The sequence below is a fragment of the Triturus cristatus genome, chromosome 8, assembly GCF_964204655.1.
Source record: "Triturus cristatus chromosome 8, aTriCri1.1, whole genome shotgun sequence".
NCBI classification, from domain to species: Eukaryota; Metazoa; Chordata; class Amphibia; order Caudata; family Salamandridae; genus Triturus; species Triturus cristatus.
In genome coordinates, this window is record NC_140591.1 from 42,075,886 (window position 1) to 42,097,670 (window position 21,785).

The following is a 21,785-nucleotide window of genomic DNA, read 5'->3' on the forward strand; positions in this document are numbered from 1 at the left end:
CAAGGGGATGAAGTCGCACCTTCTACCCAGGGTCATGGAGCTCCGCGCAGGGTGAGATTTCAGGGTTCACCCCTGGATGGAAGTGTGAAAATAAAACACTTCACATACTCAGGAAAGTGTATTTAACTCCTTTACAGTATCAGAACAAGGCCTGCAAGGCCTTGGGCCTACTTCCAGCCTCCTGGCACCAGTTTTACTGATACTTGTGACATTTGTAGGTGTTAGGCTTCAAGGGGATGAAGTCGCACCTTCTACCCAGGGTCATGGAGCTTCGCGCAGGGTAAGATTTCAGGGTTCACCCCTGGCTGGAGGTGTGAAAATAAAACACTTCACATACTCAGGAAAGTGTATTTAACTGCTTTACAGTATCACAATAAGGCCTGCAAGGCCTTGGGTGTGTTTCCAGCCTCCAGGCACCAGTTTTACTGATACTTGTGACATTTGCAGGTGTTAGGCTTCAAGGGGATGAAGTCGCACCTTCTACCCAGGGTTATGGAGCTCCGCGCAGGGTGAGATTTCAGGGTTCACCCCTGGATGGAAGTGTGAAAATAAAACACTTCACTTACTCAGGAAAGTGTATTTAACTCCTTTACAGTATCAGAACAAGGCCTGCAAGGCCTTGGGTTTGTTTCCAGCCTCCAGGCACCAGTTGTACTGATACTTGTGACACTTGGAGGTGTTATGCTTCAAGGGGATGAAGTCGCACCTTCTACCCAGGGTTATGGAGCTCCGCGCAGGGTGAGATTTCAGGGTTCACCCCTGGATGGAAGTGTGAAAATAAAACACTTCACATACTCAGGAAAGCGTATTTAGCTGCTTTACAGTATCAGAATAAGGCCTGCAAGGCCTTGGGCCTACTTCCAGCCTCCTGGCACCAGATTTACTGATACTTGTGACATTTGCAGGTGTTAGGCTTCAAGGGGATGAAGCCGCACCTTCTACCCAGGGTTATGGAGCTCCGCGCAGGGTGAGATTTCAGGCTTCACCCCTGGCTGGAGGTGTGAAAATAAAACACTTCACATACTCAGGAAAGCGTATTTAGCTGCTTTACAGTATCAGAATAAGGCCTGCAAGGCCTTGGGCCTACTTCCAGCCTCCTGGCACCAGTTTTACTGATACTTGTGACATTTGTAGGTGTTAGGCTTCAAGGGGATGAAGTCGCACCTTCTACCCAGGGTCATGGAGCTCCGCGCAGGGTGAGATTTCAGGGTTCACCCCAGGCTTGAGGTGTGAAAAATATACACTTCACATACTCAGGAAAGTGTATTTAGCTGCTTTACAATATCAGAATAAGGCCTGCAAGGCCTTGGGCCTACTTCCAGCCTCCTGGCACCAGTTTTACTGATACTTGTGACATTTGTAGGTGTTAGGCTTCAAGGGGATGAAGTCGCACCTTCTACCCAGGGTTATGGAGCTCCGCGCAGGGTGAGATTTCAGGGTTCACCCCTGGATGGAAGTGTGAAAATAAAACACTTCACATACTCAGGAAAGTGTATTTAGCTGCTTTACAGTATCAGAATAAGGCCTGCAAGGCCTTGGGCCTACTTCCAGCCTCCTGGCACCAGATTTACTGATACTTGTGACATTTGCAGGTGTTAGGCTTCAAGGGGATGAAGCCGCACCTTCTACCCAGGGTTATGGAGCTCCGCGCAGGGTGAGATTTCAGGCTTCACCCCTGGCTGGAGGTGTGAAAATAAAACACTTCACATACTCAGGAAAGCGTATTTAGCTGCTTTACAGTATCAGAATAAGGCCTGCAAGGCCTTGGGCCTACTTCCAGCCTCCTGGCACCAGTTTTACTGATACTTGTGACACTTGGAGGTGTTATGCTTCAAGGGGATGAAGTCGCACCTTCTACCCAGGGTCATGGAGCTCCGAGCAGGGTGAGATTTCAGGCTTCACCCCTGGCTGGAGGTGTGAAAATAAAACACTTCACATACTCAGGAAAGTGTATTTAGCTGCTTTACAGTATCGGAATAAGGCCTGCAAGGCCTTGGGCCTACTTCCAGCCTCCTGGCACCAGTTTTACTGATACTTGTGACATTTGTAGGTGTTAGGCTTCAAGGGGATGAAGTCGCACCTTCTACCCAGGGTCATGGAGCTCCGCGCAGGGTGAGATTTCAGGCTTCACCCCTGGCTGGAGGTGTGAAAATAAAACACTTCACATACTCAGGAAAGTGTATTTAGCTCCTTTACAGTATCAGAATAAGGCCTGCAAGGCCTTGGGCCTACTTCCAGCCTCCTGGCACCAGTTTTACTGATACTTGTGACATTTGCAGGTGTTAGGCTTCAAGGGGATGAAGTCGCACCTTCTACCCAGGGTCATGGAGCTCCGCGCAGGGTAAGGTTTCAGGCTTCACCCTAGGCTGGAGGTGTGAAAATAAAACACTTCACATACTCAGGAAAGTGTATTTAGCTGCTTTACTGTATCAGAATAAGGCCTGCAAGGCCTTGGGCCTACTTCCAGCCTCCTGGCACCAGATTTACTGATACTTGTGACATTTGTAGGTGTTAGGCTTCAAGGGGGTGAAGTCGCACCTTCTACCCAGGGTCATGGAGCTCCGCGCAGGGTGAGATTTCAGGGTTCACCCCAGGCTTGAGGTGTGAAAATAAAACACTTCACATACTCAGGAAAGTGTATTTAGCTCCTTTACAGTATCAGAATAAGGCCTGCAAGGCCTTGGGCCTACATCCAGCCTACTGGCACCAGTTTTACTGATACTTGTGACATTTGCAGGTGTTGGGCTTCAAGGGGATCAAGTCGCACCTTCTACCCAGGGTTATGGAGCTCCGCGCAGGGTGAGATTTCAGGGTTCACCCCATGCTTGAGGTGTGAAAATAAAAGCTTCACATACTCAGGAAAGTATATTTAGCTCCTTTACAGTATCAGAATAAGGCCTGCAAGGCCTTGGGCCTACTTCCAGCCTCCTGGCACCAGTTTTTCTGATACTTGTGACATTTGCAGGTGTTAGGCTTCAAGGGGATGAAGTCGCACCTTCTACCCAGGGTCATGGAGCTCCGCGCAGGGTGAGATTTCAGGCTTCACCCCTGGCTGGAGGTGTGAAAATAAAACACTTCACATACTCAGGAAATTGTATTTAGCTGCTTTACAGTATCAGAATAAGGCCTGCAAGGCCTTGGGCCTACTTCCAGCGTCCTGGCACCAGTTTTACTGATACTTGTGACATTTGCAGGTGTTAGGCTTCAAGGGGATGAAGTCGCACCTTCTACCCAGTGTCATTGAGCTCCGCGCAGGGTGAGATTTCTGGCTTCACCCCAGGCTTGAGGTGTGAAAATAAAACACTTCACATCCTCAGGAAAGTGTATTTAACTGCTTTACAGTATCATAATAAGGCCTGCAAGGCCTTGGGTGTGTTTCCAGCCTCCAGGCACCAGTTTTACTGATACTTGTGACATTTGCAGGTGTTAGGCTTCAAGGGGATGAAGTCGCACCTTCTACCCAGGGTCATGGAGCTCCGCGCAGGGTGAGATTTCAGGGTTCACCCCAGGCTTGAGGTGTGAAAAATATACACTTCACATACTCAGGAAAGTGTATTTAGCTGCTTTACAGTATCAGAATAAGGCCCGCAAGGCCTTGGGCCTACTTCCAGCCTCCTGGCACCAGTTTTACTGATACTTGTGACATTTGTAGGTGTTAGGCTTCAAGGGGATGAAGTCGCACCTTCTACCCAGGGTTATGGAGCTCCGCGCAGGGTGAGATTTCAGGGTTCACCCCTGGATGGAAGTGTGAAAATAAAACACTTCACATACTCAGGAAAGCGTATTTAGCTGCTTTACAGTATCAGAATAAGGCCTGCAAGGCCTTTGGCCTACTTCCAGCCTCCTGGCACCAGATTTACTGATACTTGTGACATTTGCAGGTGTTAGGCTTCAAGGGGATGAAGCCGCACCTTCTACCCAGGGTTATGGAGCTCCGCGCAGGGTGAGATTTCAGGCTTCACCCCTGGCTGGAGGTGTGAAAATAAAACACTTCACATACTCAGGAAAGCGTATTTAGCTGCTTTACAGTATCAGAATAAGGCCTGCAAGGCCTTGGGCCTACTTCCAGCCTCCTGGCACCAGTTTTACTGATACTTGTGACATTTGTAGGTGTTAGGCTTCAGGGGGATGAAGTCGCACCTTCTACCCAGGGTCATGGAGCTCCGCGCAGGGTGAGATTTCAGGCTTCACCCCTGGCTGGAGGTGTGAAAATAAAACACTTCACACACTCAGGAAAGTGTATTTAGCTCCTTTACAGTATCAGAATAAGGCCTGCAAGGCCTTGGGCCTACTTCCAGCCTCCTGGCACCAGTTTTACTGATACTTGTGACATTTGCAGGTGTTAGGCTTCAAGGGGATGAAGTCGCACCTTCTACCCAGGGTCATGGAGCTTCGCGCAGGGTGAGATTTCAGGGTTCACCCCTGGATGGAAGTGTGAAAATAAAACACTTCACTTACTCAGGAAAGTGTATTTAACTCATTTACAGTATCAGAACAAGGCCTGCAAGGCCTTGGGTTTGTTTCCAGCCTCCAGGCACCAGTTGTACTGATACTTGTGACACTTGGAGGTGTTATGCTTCAAGGGGATGAAGTCGCACCTTCTACCCAGGGTCATGGAGCTTCGCGCAGGGTAAGATTTCAGGATTCACCCCTGGCTGGAGGTGTGAAAATAAAACACTTCACATACTCAGGAAAGTGTATTTAACTGCTTTACAGTATCACAATAAGGCCTGCAAGGCCTTGGGTGTGTTTCCAGCCTCCAGGCACCAGTTTTACTGATACTTGTGACATTTGCAGGTGTTAGGCTTCAAGGGGATGAAGTCGCACCTTCTACCCAGGGTTATGGAGCTCCGCGCAGGGTGAGATTTCAGGGTTCACCCCTGGATGGAAGTGTGAAAATAAAACACTTCACTTACTCAGGAAAGTGTATTTAACTCCTTTACAGTATCAGAACAAGGCCTGCAAGGCCTTGGGTTTGTTTCCAGCCTCCAGGCACCAGTTGTACTGATACTTGTGACACTTGGAGGTGTTATGCTTCAAGGGGATGAAGTCGCACCTTCTACCCAGGGTCATGGAGCTCCGCGCAGGGTAAGATTTCAGGGTTCACCCCTGGCTGGAGGTGTGAAAACAAATCACTTCACATACTCATTAAAGTGTATTTCACTCCTTTACAGTATCAGAATAGGGCCTGCAATGCCTTGGGTGTGTTTCCAGCCTCCAGTCACCAGTTTTACTGATACTGGTGACATTTGCAGGTGTTAGGCTTCAAGGGGAAGAAGTCGCACCTTCTACCCAGGGTCATGGAGCTCCGCGCAGGGTTAGATTTCAGGGTTCACCCCTGGCTCAAGGTGTGAAAACAAAACACTTCACATACTCAGGAAAGTGTATTTAACTCCTTTACAGTATCAGGATAAGGCCTGCAAGGCCTTGGGTGTGTTTCCAGCACCCAGGCACCAGTTTTACTGATGCTTGTGACGTTTGCAGGTGTTAGGCTTCAAGGGGATGAAGTCGCACCTTCTACCCAGGGTTATGGAGCTCCGCTCAGGGTGAGAATTCAGGGTTCACCCCTGGCTGGTGGTGTGAAAACAAAACACTTCACATACTCATTAAAGTGTATTTAACTCCTTTACAGTATCAGAATAGGACCTGCAATGCCTTTGGTGTGTTTCCAGCCTCCAGACTCCAGTTTTACTGATACTGGTGACATTTGCAGGTGTTAGGCTTCAAGGGGATGAAGTCGCAACTTCTACCCAGGGTTATGGAGCTCCGCGCAGGGTGAGATATCAGGGTTCACCCCTGGATGAAAGTGTGAAAATAAAACACTTCACTTACTCAGGAAAGTGTATTTAACTCATTTACAGTATCAGAACAAGGCCTGCAAGGCCTTGGGTTTGTTTCCAGCCTCCAGGCACCAGTTGTACTGATACTTGTGACACTTGGAGGTGTTATGCTTCAAGGGGATGAAGTCGCACCTTCTACCCAGGGTCATGGAGCTCCGCGCAGGGTGAGATTTCAGGCTTCACCCCTGGCTGGAGGTGTGAAAATAAAACACTTCACATACTCAGGAAAGTGTATTTAGCTGCTTTACAGTATCAGAATAAGGCCTGCAAGGCCTTGGGCCTACTTCCAGCCTCCTGGCACCAGTTTTACTGATACTTGTGACATTTGTAGGTGTTAGGCTTAAAGGGGATGAAGTTGCACCTTCTACCCAGGGTTATGGACCTTCGCGCAGGGTATGATTTCGGGTTTCAACCCTGGCTGGAGATGTGAAATCAAAACACTTCACAGACTCAGTAAAGAGTATTTAAGTCCTTCACAGTAACAGAACAAGGCCTGCAAGGCCTTTGGCCTGATTCCAGCCTCCTGGCACTAATTTACTGATACTTGTGACATTTGCAGGCGTTAGGCTTCAAGGGGACAAAGTCGCACCTTCTACCCGGGCTTATGGAGCTCCGCGCAGGGTGAGATATCAGGGTTCACCCCTGGCTGGAGGTGTGAAAATAAAGCACTTCGCATACTCAGGAAAGTGTATTTAACTCCTTTAACGTATCAGAATAATGCCTGCAAGGCCTTGGGTGTGTTTCCAGCCTCCAGGCACCAGTTTTACTGATAATTGTGACATTTGCCGGTGTTAGGCTTCATGGGGATGAAGTCGCACCTTCTACCCAGGGTTATGGAGCTCCGCGCAGGGTGAGAAGTCAGGGTTCACCCCTGGCTGGAGGTGTGAAAATAAAACACTTCACATACTCAGGAAAGTGTATTTAACTCCTTTACAGTATCAGAATAAGGCCTGCAAGGCCTTGGGTGTGTTTCCAGCATCCAGGCACCAGTTTTACTGATGCTTGTGACCTTTGCAGGTGTTAGGCTTCAAGGGGAGGAAGTCGCACCTTCTACCCAGGGTCATGGAGCTCCGCGCAGGGTTAGATTTCAGGGTTCACCCCTGGCTCAAGGTGTGAAAACAAATCACTTCACATACTCAGTAAAGTGTATTTCACTCCTTTACAGTATCAGAATAGGGCATGCAATGCCTTGGGTGTGTTTCCAGCCTCCAGACACCAGTTTTACTGATACTGGTGACATTTGCAGGTGTTAGGCTTCAAGGGGAAGAAGTCGCACCTTCTACCCAGGGTCATGGAGCTCCGCGCAGGGTTAGATTTCAGGGTTCACCCCTGGCTCAAGGTGTGAAAACAAAACACTTCACATACTCAGGAAAGTGTATTTAACTCCTTTACAGTATCAGGATAAGGCCTGCAAGGCCTTGGGTGTGTTTCCAGCACCCAGGCACCAGTTTTACTGATGCTTGTGACGTTTGCAGGTGTTAGGCTTCAAGGGGATGAAGTCGCACCTTCTACCCAGGGTTATGGAGCTCCGCTCAGGGTGAGAATTCAGGGTTCACCCCTGGCTGGTGGTGTGAAAACAAAACACTTCACATACTCAGTAAAGTGTATTTAACTCCTTTACAGTATCAGAATAGGACCTGCAATGCCTTGGGTGTGTTTCCAGCCTCCAGACTCCAGTTTTACTGATGCTTGTGACATTTGCAGGTGTTAGGCTTCAAGGGGATGAAGTCGCAACTTCTACCCAGGGTTATGGAGCTCCGCGCAGGGTGAGATTTCAGGGTTCACCCCTGGATGGAAGTGTGAAAATAAAACACTTCACTTACTCAGGAAAGTGTATTTAACTCCTTTACAGTATCAGGATAAGGCCTGCAAGGCCTTGGGTGTGTTTCCAGCACCCAGGCACCAGTTTTACTGATGCTTGTGACGTTTGCAGGTGTTAGGCTTCAAGGGGATGAAGTCGCACCTTCTACACAGGGTTATGGAGCTCCGCTCAGGGTGAGAATTCAGGGTTCACCCCTGGCTGGTGGTGTGAAAACAAAACACTTCACATACTCATTAAAGTGTATTTAACTCCTTTACAGTATCAGAATAGGACCTGCAATGCCTTGGGTGTGTTTCCAGCCTCCAGACTCCAGTTTTACTGATACTGGTGACATTTGCAGGTGTTAGGCTTCAAGGGGATGAAGTCGCAACTTCTACCCAGGGTTATGGAGCTCCGCGCAGGGTGAGATATCAGGGTTCACCCCTGGATGGAAGTGTGAAAATAAAAAACTTCACTTACTCAGGAAAGTGTATTTAACTCATTTACAGTATCAGAACAAGGCCTGCAAGGCCTTGGGTTTGTTTCCAGCCTCCAGGCACCAGTTGTACTGATACTTGTGACACTTGGAGGTGTTATGCTTCAAGGGGATGAAGTCGCACCTTCTACCCAGGGTCATGGAGCTTCGCGCAGGGTAAGATTTCAGGGTTCACCCCTGGCTGGAGGTGTGAAAATAAAACACTTCACATACTCAGGAAAGTGTATTTAACTGCTTTACAGTATCAGAACAAGGCCTACAAGGCCTTGGGCCTACTTTCAGCCTCCTGGCACCAGTTTTACTGATACTGGTGACATTTGCAGGTGTTAGGCTTCAAGGGGATGAAGTCGCAACTTCTACCCAGGGTTATGGAGCTCCGCGCAGGGTGAGAATTCAGGGTTCACCCCTGGCTGTTGGTGTGAAAACAAAACACTTTACATACTCAGTAAAGTGTATTTAACTCCTTCACAGTATCAGAACAAGGCCTGCAAGGCCTTGGGCCTACTTCCAGCCTCCTAGCACCAATTTACTGATACTTGTGACATTTGCAGGTGTTAGGCTTCAAGGGGATGAAGTTGCACCTTCTACCCAAGGTTATGGAGCTCCGCGCAGGGTGAGAATTCAGGGTTCACCCCTGGCTGGTGGTGTGAAAACAAAACACTTTACATACTCAGTAAAGTGTATTTAACTCCTTCACAGTATCAGAACAAGGCCTGCAAGGCCTTGGGTGTGTTTCCAGCCTCCAGGTACCAGTTTTACTGATACTTTGTGACATTTTAAGGTGTTAAGCTTCAAGGGGATGAAGTCTCACCTTCTACCCAGGGTTATAGAGCTCCGCGCAGGGTGAGATTTCAGGGTTCACTCCAGGTTGGAGGTGTGAAAATAAAACACCTCACATTCTCAGGAAAGTGTATTTAGCTCCTTTACAGTATCAGAATATGGCCTGCAAGGCCTTGGGCCTACTTCCAGCCTCCTGGCACCAGTTGTACTGATACTTGTGACATTTGTAGGTGTTAGGCTTCAAGGGGATGAAGTCGCACCTTCTACCCAGGGTCATGGAGCTCCGCGCAGGGTGAGATTTCAGGCTTCACCCCTGGCTGGAGGTGTGAAAATAAAACACTTCACATACTCAGGAAAGCGTATTTAGCTGCTTTACAGTATCAGAATAAGGCCTGCAAGGCCTTGGGCCTACTTCCAGCCTCCTGGCACCAGTTTTACTGATACTTGTGACATTTGTAGGTGTTAGGCTTCAAGGGGATGAAGTCGCACCTTCTACCCAGGGTCATGGAGCTCCGCGCAGGGTGAGATTTCAGGGTTCACCCCAGGCTTGAGGTGTGAAAAATATACACTTCACATACTCAGGAAAGTGTATTTAGCTGCTTTACAATATCAGAATAAGGCCTGCAAGGCCTTGGGCCTACTTCCAGCCTCCTGGCACCAGTTTTACTGATACTTGTGACATTTGTAGGTGTTAGGCTTCAAGGGGATGAAGTCGCACCTTCTACCCAGGGTTATGGAGCTCCGCGCAGGGTGAGATTTCAGGGTTCACCCCTGGATGGAAGTGTGAAAATAAAACACTTCACATACTCAGGAAAGTGTATTTAGCTGCTTTACAGTATCAGAATAAGGCCTGCAAGGCCTTGGGCCTACTTCCAGCCTCCTGGCACCAGATTTACTGATACTTGTGACATTTGCAGGTGTTAGGCTTCAAGGGGATGAAGCCGCACCTTCTACCCAGGGTTATGGAGCTCCGCGCAGGGTGAGATTTCAGGCTTCACCCCTGGCTGGAGGTGTGAAAATAAAACACTTCACATACTCAGGAAAGTGTATTTAGCTCCTTTACAGTATCAGAATAAGGCCTGCAAGGCCTTGGGCCTACTTCCAGCCTCCTGGCACCAGTTTTACTGATACTTGTGACATTTGCAGGTGTTAGGCTTCAAGGGGATGAAGTCGCACCTTCTACCCAGGGTCATGGAGCTCCGCGCAGGGTAAGGTTTCAGGCTTCACCCCAGGCTGGAGGTGTGAAAATAAAACACTTCACATACTCAGGAAAGTGTATTTAGCTGCTTTACTGTATCAGAATAAGGCCTGCAAGGCCTTGGGCCTACTTCCAGCCTCCTGGCACCAGATTTACTGATACTTGTGACATTTGTAGGTGTTAGGCTTCAAGGGGATGAAGTCGCACCGTCTACCCAGGGTCATGGAGCTCCGCGCAGGGTGACATTTCAGGGTTCAACCCAGGCTTGAGGTGTGAAAATAAAACACTTCACATACTCAGGAAAGTGTATTTAGCTCCTTTACAGTATCAGAATAAGGCCTGCAAGGCCTTGGGCCTACTTCCAGCCTCCTGGCACCAGTTTTACTGATACTTGTGACATTTGCAGGTGTTAGGCTTCAAGGGGATGAAGTCGCACCTTCTACCCAGGGTCATGGAGCTCCGCGCAGGGTGAGATTTCAGGCTTCACCCCTGGCTGGAGGTGTGAAAATAAAACACTTCACATACTCAGGAAATTGTATTTAGCTGCTTTACAGTATCAGAATAAGGCCTGCAAGGCCTTGGGCCTACTTCCAGCGTCCTGGCACCAGTTTTACTGATACTTGTGACATTTGCAGGTGTTAGGCTTCAAGGGGATGAAGTCGCACCTTCTACCCAGTGTCATGGAGCTCCGCGCAGGGTGAGATTTCTGGCTTCACCCCAGGCTTGAGGTGTGAAAATAAAACACTTCACATCCTCAGGAAAGTGTATTTAACTGCTTTACAGTATCATAATAAGGCCTGCAAGGCCTTGGGTGTGTTTCCAGCCTCCAGGCACCAGTTTTACTGATACTTGTGACATTTGCAGGTGTTAGGCTTCAAGGGGATGAAGTCGCACCTTCTACCCAGGGTCATGGAGCTCCGCGCAGGGTGAGATTTCAGGGTTCACCCCTGGATGGAAGTGTGAAAATAAAACACTTCACATACTCAGGAAAGTGTATTTAACTCCTTTACAGTATCAGAACAAGGCCTGCAAGGCCTTGGGCCTACTTCCAGCCTCCTGGCACCAGTTTTACTGATACTTGTGACATTTGTAGGTGTTAGGCTTCAAGGGGATGAAGTCGCACCTTCTACCCAGGGTCATGGAGCTTCGCGCAGGGTAAGATTTCAGGGTTCACCCCTGGCTGGAGGTGTGAAAATAAAACACTTCACATACTCAGGAAAGTGTATTTAACTGCTTTACAGTATCACAATAAGGCCTGCAAGGCCTTGGGTGTGTTTCCAGCCTCCAGGCACCAGTTTTACTGATACTTGTGACATTTGCAGGTGTTAGGCTTCAAGGGGATGAAGTCGCACCTTCTACCCAGGGTTATGGAGCTCCGCGCAGGGTGAGATTTCAGGGTATACCCCTGGATGGAAGTGTGAAAATAAAACACTTCACTTACTCAGGAAAGTGTATTTAACTCCTTTAAAGTATCAGAACAAGGCCTGCAAGGCCTTGGGTTTGTTTCCAGCCTCCAGGCACCAGTTGTACTGATACTTGTGACACTTGGAGGTGTTATGCTTCAAGGGGATGAAGTCGCACCTTCTACCCAGGGTTATGGAGCTCCGCGCAGGGTGAGATTTCAGGGTTCACCCCTGGATGGAAGTGTGAAAATAAAACACTTCACATACTCAGGAAAGCGTATTTAGCTGCTTTACAGTATCAGAATAAGGCCTGCAAGGCCTTGGGCCTACTTCCAGCCTCCTGGCACCAGATTTACTGATACTTGTGACATTTGCAGGTGTTAGGCTTCAAGGGGATGAAGCCGCACCTTCTACCCAGGGTTATGGAGCTCCGCGCAGGGTGAGATTTCAGGCTTCACCCCTGGCTGGAGGTGTGAAAATAAAACACTTCACATACTCAGGAAAGCGTATTTAGCTGCTTTACAGTATCAGAATAAGGCCTGCAAGGCCTTGGGCCTACTTCCAGCCTCCTGGCACCAGTTTTACTGATACTTGTGACATTTGTAGGTGTTAGGCTTCAAGGGGATGAAGTCGCACCTTCTACCCAGGGTCATGGAGCTCCGCGCAGGGTGAGATTTCAGGGTTCACCCCAGGCTTGAGGTGTGAAAAATATACACTTCACATACTCAGGAAAGTGTATTTAGCTGCTTTACAAAATCAGAATAAGGCCTGCAAGGCCTTGGGCCTACTTCCAGCCTCCTGGCACCAGTTTTACTGATACTTGTGACATTTGTAGGTGTTAGGCTTCAAGGGGATGAAGTCGCACCTTCTACCCAGGGTTATGGAGCTCCGCGCAGGGTGAGATTTCAGGGTTCACCCCTGGATGGAAGTGTGAAAATAAAACACTTCACATACTCAGGAAAGTGTATTTAGCTGCTTTACAGTATCAGAATAAGGCCTGCAAGGCCTTGGGCCTACTTCCAGCCTCCTGGCACCAGATTTACTGATACTTGTGACATTTGCAGGTGTTAGGCTTCAAGGGGATGAAGCCGCACCTTCTACCCAGGGTTATGGAGCTCCGCGCAGGGTGAGATTTCAGGCTTCACCCCTGGCTGGAGGTGTGAAAATAAAACACTTCATATACTCAGGAAAGCGTATTTAGCTGCTTTACAGTATCAGAATAAGGCCTGCAAGGCCTTGGGCCTACTTCCAGCCTCCTGGCACCAGTTTTACTGATACTTGTGACACTTGGAGGTGTTATGCTTCAAGGGGATGAAGTCGCACCTTCTACCCAGGGTCATGGAGCTCCGCGCAGGGTGAGATTTCAGGCTTCACCCCTGGCTGGAGGTGTGAAAATAAAACACTTCACATACTCAGGAAAGTGTATTTAGCTGCTTTACAGTATCGGAATAAGGCCTGCAAGGCCTTGGGCCTACTTCCAGCCTCCTGGCACCAGTTTTACTGATACTTGTGACATTTGTAGGTGTTAGGCTTCAAGGGGATGAAGTCGCACCTTCTACCCAGGGTCATGGAGCTCCGCGCAGGGTGAGATTTCAGGCTTCACCCCTGGCTGGAGGTGTGAAAATAAAACACTTCACATACTCAGGAAAGTGTATTTAGCTCCTTTACAGTATCAGAATAAGGCCTGCAAGGCCTTGGGCCTACTTCCAGCCTCCTGGCACCAGTTTTACTGATACTTGTGACATTTGCAGGTGTTAGGCTTCAAGGGGATGAAGTCGCACCTTCTACCCAGGGTCATGGAGCTCCGCGTAGGGTAAGGTTTCAGGCTTCACCCTAGGCTGGAGGTGTGAAAATAAAACACTTCACATACTCAGGAAAGTGTATTTAGCTGCTTTACTGTATCAGAATAAGGCCTGCAAGGCCTTGGGCCTACTTCCAGCCTCCTGGCACCAGATTTACTGATACTTGTGACATTTGTAGGTGTTAGGCTTCAAGGGGGTGAAGTCGCACCTTCTACCCAGGGTCATGGAGCTCCGCGCAGGGTGAGATTTCAGGGTTCACCCCAGGCTTGAGGTGTGAAAATAAAACACTTCACATACTCAGGAAAGTGTATTTAGCTCCTTTACAGTATCAGAATAAGGCCTGCAAGGCCTTGGGCCTACATCCAGCCTACTGGCACCAGTTTTACTGATACTTGTGACATTTGCAGGTGTTGGGCTTCAAGGGGATCAAGTCGCACCTTCTACCCAGGGTTATGGAGCTCCGCGCAGGGTGAGATTTCAGGGTTCACCCCATGCTTGAGGTGTGAAAATAAAAGCTTCACATACTCAGGAAAGTATATTTAGCTCCTTTACAGTATCAGAATAAGGCCTGCAAGGCCTTGGGCCTACTTCCAGCCTCCTGGCACCAGTTTTACTGATACTTGTGACATTTGCAGGTGTTAGGCTTCAAGGGGATGAAGTCGCACCTTCTACCCAGGGTCATGGAGCTCCGCGCAGGGTGAGATTTCAGGCTTCACCCCTGGCTGGAGGTGTGAAAATAAAACACTTCACATACTCAGGAAATTGTATTTAGCTGCTTTACAGTATCAGAATAAGGCCTGCAAGGCCTTGGGCCTACTTCCAGCGTCCTGGCACCAGTTTTACTGATACTTGTGACATTTGCAGGTGTTAGGCTTCAAGGGGATGAAGTCGCACCTTCTACCCAGTGTCATTGAGCTCCGCGCAGGGTGAGATTTCTGGCTTCACCCCAGGCTTGAGGTGTGAAAATAAAACACTTCACATCCTCAGGAAAGTGTATTTAACTGCTTTACAGTATCATAATAAGGCCTGCAAGGCCTTGGGTGTGTTTCCAGCCTCCAGGCACCAGTTTTACTGATACTTGTGACATTTGCAGGTGTTAGGCTTCAAGGGGATGAAGTCGCACCTTCTACCCAGGGTCATGGAGCTCCGCGCAGGGTGAGATTTCAGGGTTCACCCCAGGCTTGAGGTGTGAAAAATATACACTTCACATACTCAGGAAAGTGTATTTAGCTGCTTTACAGTATCAGAATAAGGCCTGCAAGGCCTTGGGCCTACTTCCAGCCTCCTGGCACCAGTTTTACTGATACTTGTGACATTTGTAGGTGTTAGGCTTCAAGGGGATGAAGTCGCACCTTCTACCCAGGGTTATGGAGCTCCGCGCAGGGTGAGATTTCAGGGTTCACCCCTGGATGGAAGTGTGAAAATAAAACACTTCACATACTCAGGAAAGCGTATTTAGCTGCTTTACAGTATCAGAATAAGGCCTGCAAGGCCTTTGGCCTACTTCCAGCCTCCTGGCACCAGATTTACTGATACTTGTGACATTTGCAGGTGTTAGGCTTCAAGGGGATGAAGCCGCACCTTCTACCCAGGGTTATGGAGCTCCGCGCAGGGTGAGATTTCAGGCTTCACCCCTGGCTGGAGGTGTGAAAATAAAACACTTCACATACTCAGGAAAGCGTATTTAGCTGCTTTACAGTATCAGAATAAGGCCTGCAAGGCCTTGGGCCTACTTCCAGCCTCCTGGCACCAGTTTTACTGATACTTGTGACATTTGTAGGTGTTAGGCTTCAGGGGGATGAAGTCGCACCTTCTACCCAGGGTCATGGAGCTCCGCGCAGGGTGAGATTTCAGGCTTCACCCCTGGCTGGAGGTGTGAAAATAAAACACTTCACACACTCAGGAAAGTGTATTTAGCTCCTTTACAGTATCAGAATAAGGCCTGCAAGGCCTTGGGCCTACTTCCAGCCTCCTGGCACCAGTTTTACTGATACTTGTGACATTTGCAGGTGTTAGGCTTCAAGGGGATGAAGTCGCACCTTCTACCCAGGGTCATGGAGCTTCGCGCAGGGTGAGATTTCAGGGTTCACCCCTGGATGGAAGTGTGAAAATAAAACACTTCACTTACTCAGGAAAGTGTATTTAACTCATTTACAGTATCAGAACAAGGCCTGCAAGGCCTTGGGTTTGTTTCCAGCCTCCAGGCACCAGTTGTACTGATACTTGTGACACTTGGAGGTGTTATGCTTCAAGGGGATGAAGTCGCACCTTCTACCCAGGGTCATGGAGCTTCGCGCAGGGTAAGATTTCAGGATTCACCCCTGGCTGGAGGTGTGAAAATAAAACACTTCACATACTCAGGAAAGTGTATTTAACTGCTTTACAGTATCACAATAAGGCCTGCAAGGCCTTGGGTGTGTTTCCAGCCTCCAGGCACCAGTTTTACTGATACTTGTGACATTTGCAGGTGTTAGGCTTCAAGGGGATGAAGTCGCACCTTCTACCCAGGGTTATGGAGCTCCGCGCAGGGTGAGATTTCAGGGTTCACCCCTGGATGGAAGTGTGAAAATAAAACACTTCACTTACTCAGGAAAGTGTATTTAACTCCTTTACAGTATCAGAACAAGGCCTGCAAGGCCTTGGGTTTGTTTCCAGCCTCCAGGCACCAGTTGTACTGATACTTGTGACACTTGGAGGTGTTATGCTTCAAGGGGATGAAGTCGCACCTTCTACCCAGGGTCATGGAGCTCCGCGCAGGGTAAGATTTCAGGGTTCACCCCTGGCTGGAGGTGTGAAAACAAATCACTTCACATACTCATTAAAGTGTATTTCACTCCTTTACAGTATCAGAATAGGGCCTGCAATGCCTTGGGTGTGTTTCCAGCCTCCAGTCACCAGTTTTACTGATACTGGTGACATTTGCAGGTGTTAGGCTTCAAGGGGAAGAAGTCGCACCTTCTACCCAGGGTCATGGAGCTCCGCGCAGGGTTAGATTTCAGGGTTCACCCCTGGCTCAAGGTGTGAAACAAAACACTTCACATACTCAGGAAAGTGTATTTAACTCCTTTACAGTATCAGGATAAGGCCTGCAAGGCCTTGGGTGTGTTTCCAGCACCCAGGCACCAGTTTTACTGATGCTTGTGACGTTTGCAGGTGTTAGGCTTCAAGGGGATGAAGTCGCACCTTCTACCCAGGGTTATGGAGCTCCGCTCAGGGTGAGAATTCAGGGTTCACCCCTGGCTGGTGGTGTGAAAACAAAACACTTCACATACTCATTAAAGTGTATTTAACTCCTTTACAGTATCAGAATAGGACCTGCAATGCCTTGGGTGTGTTTCCAGCCTCCAGACTCCAGTTTTACTGATACTGGTGACATTTGCAGGTGTTAGGCTTCAAGGGGATGAAGTCGCAACTTCTACCCAGGGTTATGGAGCTCCGCGCAGGGTGAGATATCAGGGTTCACCCCTGGATGAAAGTGTGAAAATAAAACACTTCACTTACTCAGGAAAGTGTATTTAACTCATTTACAGTATCAGAACAAGGCCTGCAAGGCCTTGGGTTTGTTTCCAGCCTCCAGGCACCAGTTGTACTGATACTTGTGACACTTGGAGGTGTTATGCTTCAAGGGGATGAAGTCGCACCTTCTACCCAGGGTCATGGAGCTCCGCGCAGGGTGAGATTTCAGGCTTCACCCCTGGCTGGAGGTGTGAAAATAAAACACTTCACATACTCAGGAAAGTGTATTTAGCTGCTTTACAGTATCAGAATAAGGCCTGCAAGGCCTTGGGCCTACTTCCAGCCTCCTGGCACCAGTTTTACTGATACTTGTGACATTTGTAGGTGTTAGGCTTAAAGGGGATGAAGTTGCACCTTCTACCCAGGGTTATGGACCTTCGCGCAGGGTATGATTTCGGGTTTCAACCCTGGCTGGAGATGTGAAATCAAAACACTTCACAGACTCAGTAAAGAGTATTTAAGTCCTTCACAGTAACAGAACAAGGCCTGCAAGGCCTTTGGCCTGATTCCAGCCTCCTGGCACTAATTTACTGATACTTGTGACATTTGCAGGCGTTAGGCTTCAAGGGGACAAAGTCGCACCTTCTACCCGGGCTTATGGAGCTCCGCGCAGGGTGAGATATCAGGGTTCACCCCTGGCTGGAGGTGTGAAAATAAAGCACTTCGCATACTCAGGAAAGTGTATTTAACTCCTTTAACGTATCAGAATAATGCCTGCAAGGCCTTGGGTGTGTTTCCAGCCTCCAGGCACCAGTTTTACTGATAATTGTGACATTTGCCGGTGTTAGGCTTCATGGGGATGAAGTCGCACCTTCTACCCAGGGTTATGGAGCTCCGCGCAGGGTGAGAAGTCAGGGTTCACCCCTGGCTGGAGGTGTGAAAATAAAACACTTCACATACTCAGGAAAGTGTATTTAACTCCTTTACAGTATCAGAATAAGGCCTGCAAGGCCTTGGGTGTGTTTCCAGCATCCAGGCACCAGTTTTACTGATGCTTGTGACCTTTGCAGGTGTTAGGCTTCAAGGGGAGGAAGTCGCACCTTCTACCCAGGGTCATGGAGCTCCGCGCAGGGTTAGATTTCAGGGTTCACCCCTGGCTCAAGGTGTGAAAACAAATCACTTCACATACTCAGTAAAGTGTATTTCACTCCTTTACAGTATCAGAATAGGGCATGCAATGCCTTGGGTGTGTTTCCAGCCTCCAGACACCAGTTTTACTGATACTGGTGACATTTGCAGGTGTTAGGCTTCAAGGGGAAGAAGTCGCACCTTCTACCCAGGGTCATGGAGCTCCGCGCAGGGTTAGATTTCAGGGTTCACCCCTGGCTCAAGGTGTGAAAACAAAACACTTCACATACTCAGGAAAGTGTATTTAACTCCTTTACAGTATCAGGATAAGGCCTGCAAGGCCTTGGGTGTGTTTCCAGCACCCAGGCACCAGTTTTACTGATGCTTGTGACGTTTGCAGGTGTTAGGCTTCAAGGGGATGAAGTCGCACCTTCTACCCAGGGTTATGGAGCTCCGCTCAGGGTGAGAATTCAGGGTTCACCCCTGGCTGGTGGTGTGAAAACAAAACACTTCACATACTCAGTAAAGTGTATTTAACTCCTTTACAGTATCAGAATAGGACCTGCAATGCCTTGGGTGTGTTTCCAGCCTCCAGACTCCAGTTTTACTGATGCTTGTGACATTTGCAGGTGTTAGGCTTCAAGGGGATGAAGTCGCAACTTCTACCCAGGGTTATGGAGCTCCGCGCAGGGTGAGATTTCAGGGTTCACCCCTGGATGGAAGTGTGAAAATAAAACACTTCACTTACTCAGGAAAGTGTATTTAACTCCTTTACAGTATCAGGATAAGGCCTGCAAGGCCTTGGGTGTGTTTACAGCACCCAGGCACCAGTTTTACTGATGCTTGTGACGTTTGCAGGTGTTAGGCTTCAAGGGGATGAAGTCGCACCTTCTACACAGGGTTATGGAGCTCCGCTCAGGGTGAGAATTCAGGGTTCACCCCTGGCTGGTGGTGTGAAAACAAAACACTTCACATACTCATTAAAGTGTATTTAACTCCTTTACAGTATCAGAATAGGACCTGCAATGCCTTGGGTGTGTTTCCAGCCTCCAGACTCCAGTTTTACTGATACTGGTGACATTTGCAGGTGTTAGGCTTCAAGGGGATGAAGTCGCAACTTCTACCCAGGGTTATGGAGCTCCGCGCAGGGTGAGATATCAGGGTTCACCCCTGGATGGAAGTGTGAAAATAAAACACTTCACTTACTCAGGAAAGTGTATTTAACTCATTTACAGTATCAGAACAAGGCCTGCAAGGCCTTGGGTTTGTTTCCAGCCTCCAGGCACCAGTTGTACTGATACTTGTGACACTTGGAGGTGTTATGCTTCAAGGGGATGAAGTCGCACCTTCTACCCAGGGTCATGGAGCTTCGCGCAGGGTAAGATTTCAGGGTTCACCCCTGGCTGGAGGTGTGAAAATAAAACACTTCACATACTCAGGAAAGTGTATTTAACTGCTTTACAGTATCATAATAAGGCCTGCAAGGCCTTGGGTGTGTTTCCAGCCTCCAGGCACCAGTTTTACTGATACTTGTGACATTTGCAGGTGTTAGGCTTCAAGGGGATGAAGTCACACCTTCTACCCAGGGTTATGGAGCTCCGCGCAGGGTGAGATTTCAGGGTTCACCCCTGGATGGAAGTGTGAAAATAAAACACTTCACTTACTCAGGAAAGTGTATTTAACTCCTTTACAGTATCAGAACAAGGCCTGCAAGGCCTTGGGTTTGTTTCCAGCCTCCAGGCACCAGTTGTACTGATACTTGTGACACTTGGAGGTGTTATGCTTCAAGGGGATGAAGTCGCACCTTCTACCCAGGGTCATGGAGCTCCGCGCAGGGTGAGATTTCAGGCTTCACCCCTGGCTGGAGGTGTGAAAATAAAACACTTCACATACTCAGGAAAGTGTATTTAGCTGCTTTACAGTATCAGAATAAGGCCTGCAAGGCCTTGGTCCTACTTCCAGCCTCCTGGCACCAGTTTTACTGATACTTGTGACATTTGTAGGTGTTAGGCTTAAAGGGGATGAAGTTGCACCTTCTACCCAGGGTTATGGACCTTCGCGCAGGGTATGATTTCGGGTTTCAACCCTGGCTGGAGATGTGAAATCAAAACACTTCACAGACTCAGTAAAGAGTATTTAAGTCCTTCACAGTAACAGAACAAGGCCTGCAAGGCCTTTGGCCTGATTCCAGCCTCCTGGCACTAATTTACTGATACTTGTGACATTTGCAGGCGTTAGGCTTCAAGGGGACAAAGTCGCACCTTCTACCCGGGCTTATGGAGCTCCGCGCAGGGTGAGATATCAGGGTTCACCCCTGGCTGGAGGTGTGAAAATAAAGCACTTCGCATACTCAGGAAAGTGTATTTAACTCCTTTAACGTATCAGAATAATGCCTGCAAGGCCTTGGGTGTGTTTCCAGCCTCCAGGCACCAGTTTTACTGATAATTGTGACATTTGCCGGTGTTAGGCTTCATGGGGATGAAGTCGCACCTTCTACCCAGGGTTATGGAGCTCCGCGCAGGGTGAGAAGTCAGGGTTCACCCCTGGCTGGAGGTGTGAAAATAAAACACTTCACATACTCAGGAAAGTGTATTTAACTCCTTTACAGTATCAGAATAAGGCCTGCAAGGCCTTGGGTGTGTTTCCAGCATCCAGGCACCAGTTTTACTGATGCTTGTGACCTTTGCAGGTGTTAGGCTTCAAGGGGAGGAAGTCGCACCTTCTACCCAGGGTCATGGAGCTCCGCGCAGGGTTAGATTTCAGGGTTCACCCCTGGCTCAAGGTGTGAAAACAAATCACTTCACATACTCAGTAAAGTGTATTTCACTCCTTTACAGTATCAGAATAGGGCCTGCAATGCCTTGGGTGTGTTTCCAGCCTCCAGACACCAGTTTTACTGATACTGGTGACATTTGCAGGTGTTAGGCTTCAAGGGGAAGAAGTCGCACCTTCTACCCAGGGTCATGGAGCTCCGCGCAGGGTTAGATTTCAGGGTTCACCCCTGGCTCAAGGTGTGAAAACAAAACACTTCACATACTCAGGAAAGTGTATTTAACTCCTTTACAGTATCAGGATAAGGCCTGCAAGGCCTTGGGTGTGTTTCCAGCACCCAGGCACCAGTTTTACTGATGCTTGTGACGTTTGCAGGTGTTAGGCTTCAAGGGGATGAAGTCGCACCTTCTACCCAGGGTTATGGAGCTCCGCTCAGGGTGAGAATTCAGGGTTCACCCCTGGCTGGTGGTGTGAAAACAAAACACTTCACATACTCAGTAAAGTGTCTTTAACTCCTTTACAGTATCAGAATAGGACCTGCAATGCCTTGGGTGTGTTTCCAGCCTCCAGACTCCAGTTTTACTGATGCTTGTGACATTTGCAGGTGTTAGGCTTCAAGGGGATGAAGTCGCAACTTCTACCCAGGGTTATGGAGCTCCGCGCAGGGTGAGAATTCAGGGTTCACCCCTGGCTGTTGGTGTGAAAACAAAACACTTTACATACTCAGTAAAGTGTATTTAACTCCTTCACAGTATCAGAACAAGGCCTGCAAGGCCTTGGGCCTACTTCCAGCCTCCTAGCACCAATTTACTGATACTTGTGACATTTGCAGGTGTTAGGCTTCAAGGGGATGAAGTTGCACCTTCTACCCAAGGTTATGGAGCTCCGCGCAGGGTGAGAATTCAGGGTTCAACCCTGGCTGTTGGTGTGAAAACAAAACACTTTACATACTCAGTAAAGTGTATTTAACTCCTTCACAGTATCAGAACAAGGCCTGCAAGGCCTTGGGCCTAATTCCAGCCTCCTGGCACCAATTTACTGATACTTGTGACATTTGCAGGTGTTAGGCTTCAAGGGGATAAAGTTGCACCTTCTACCCAAGGGTATGG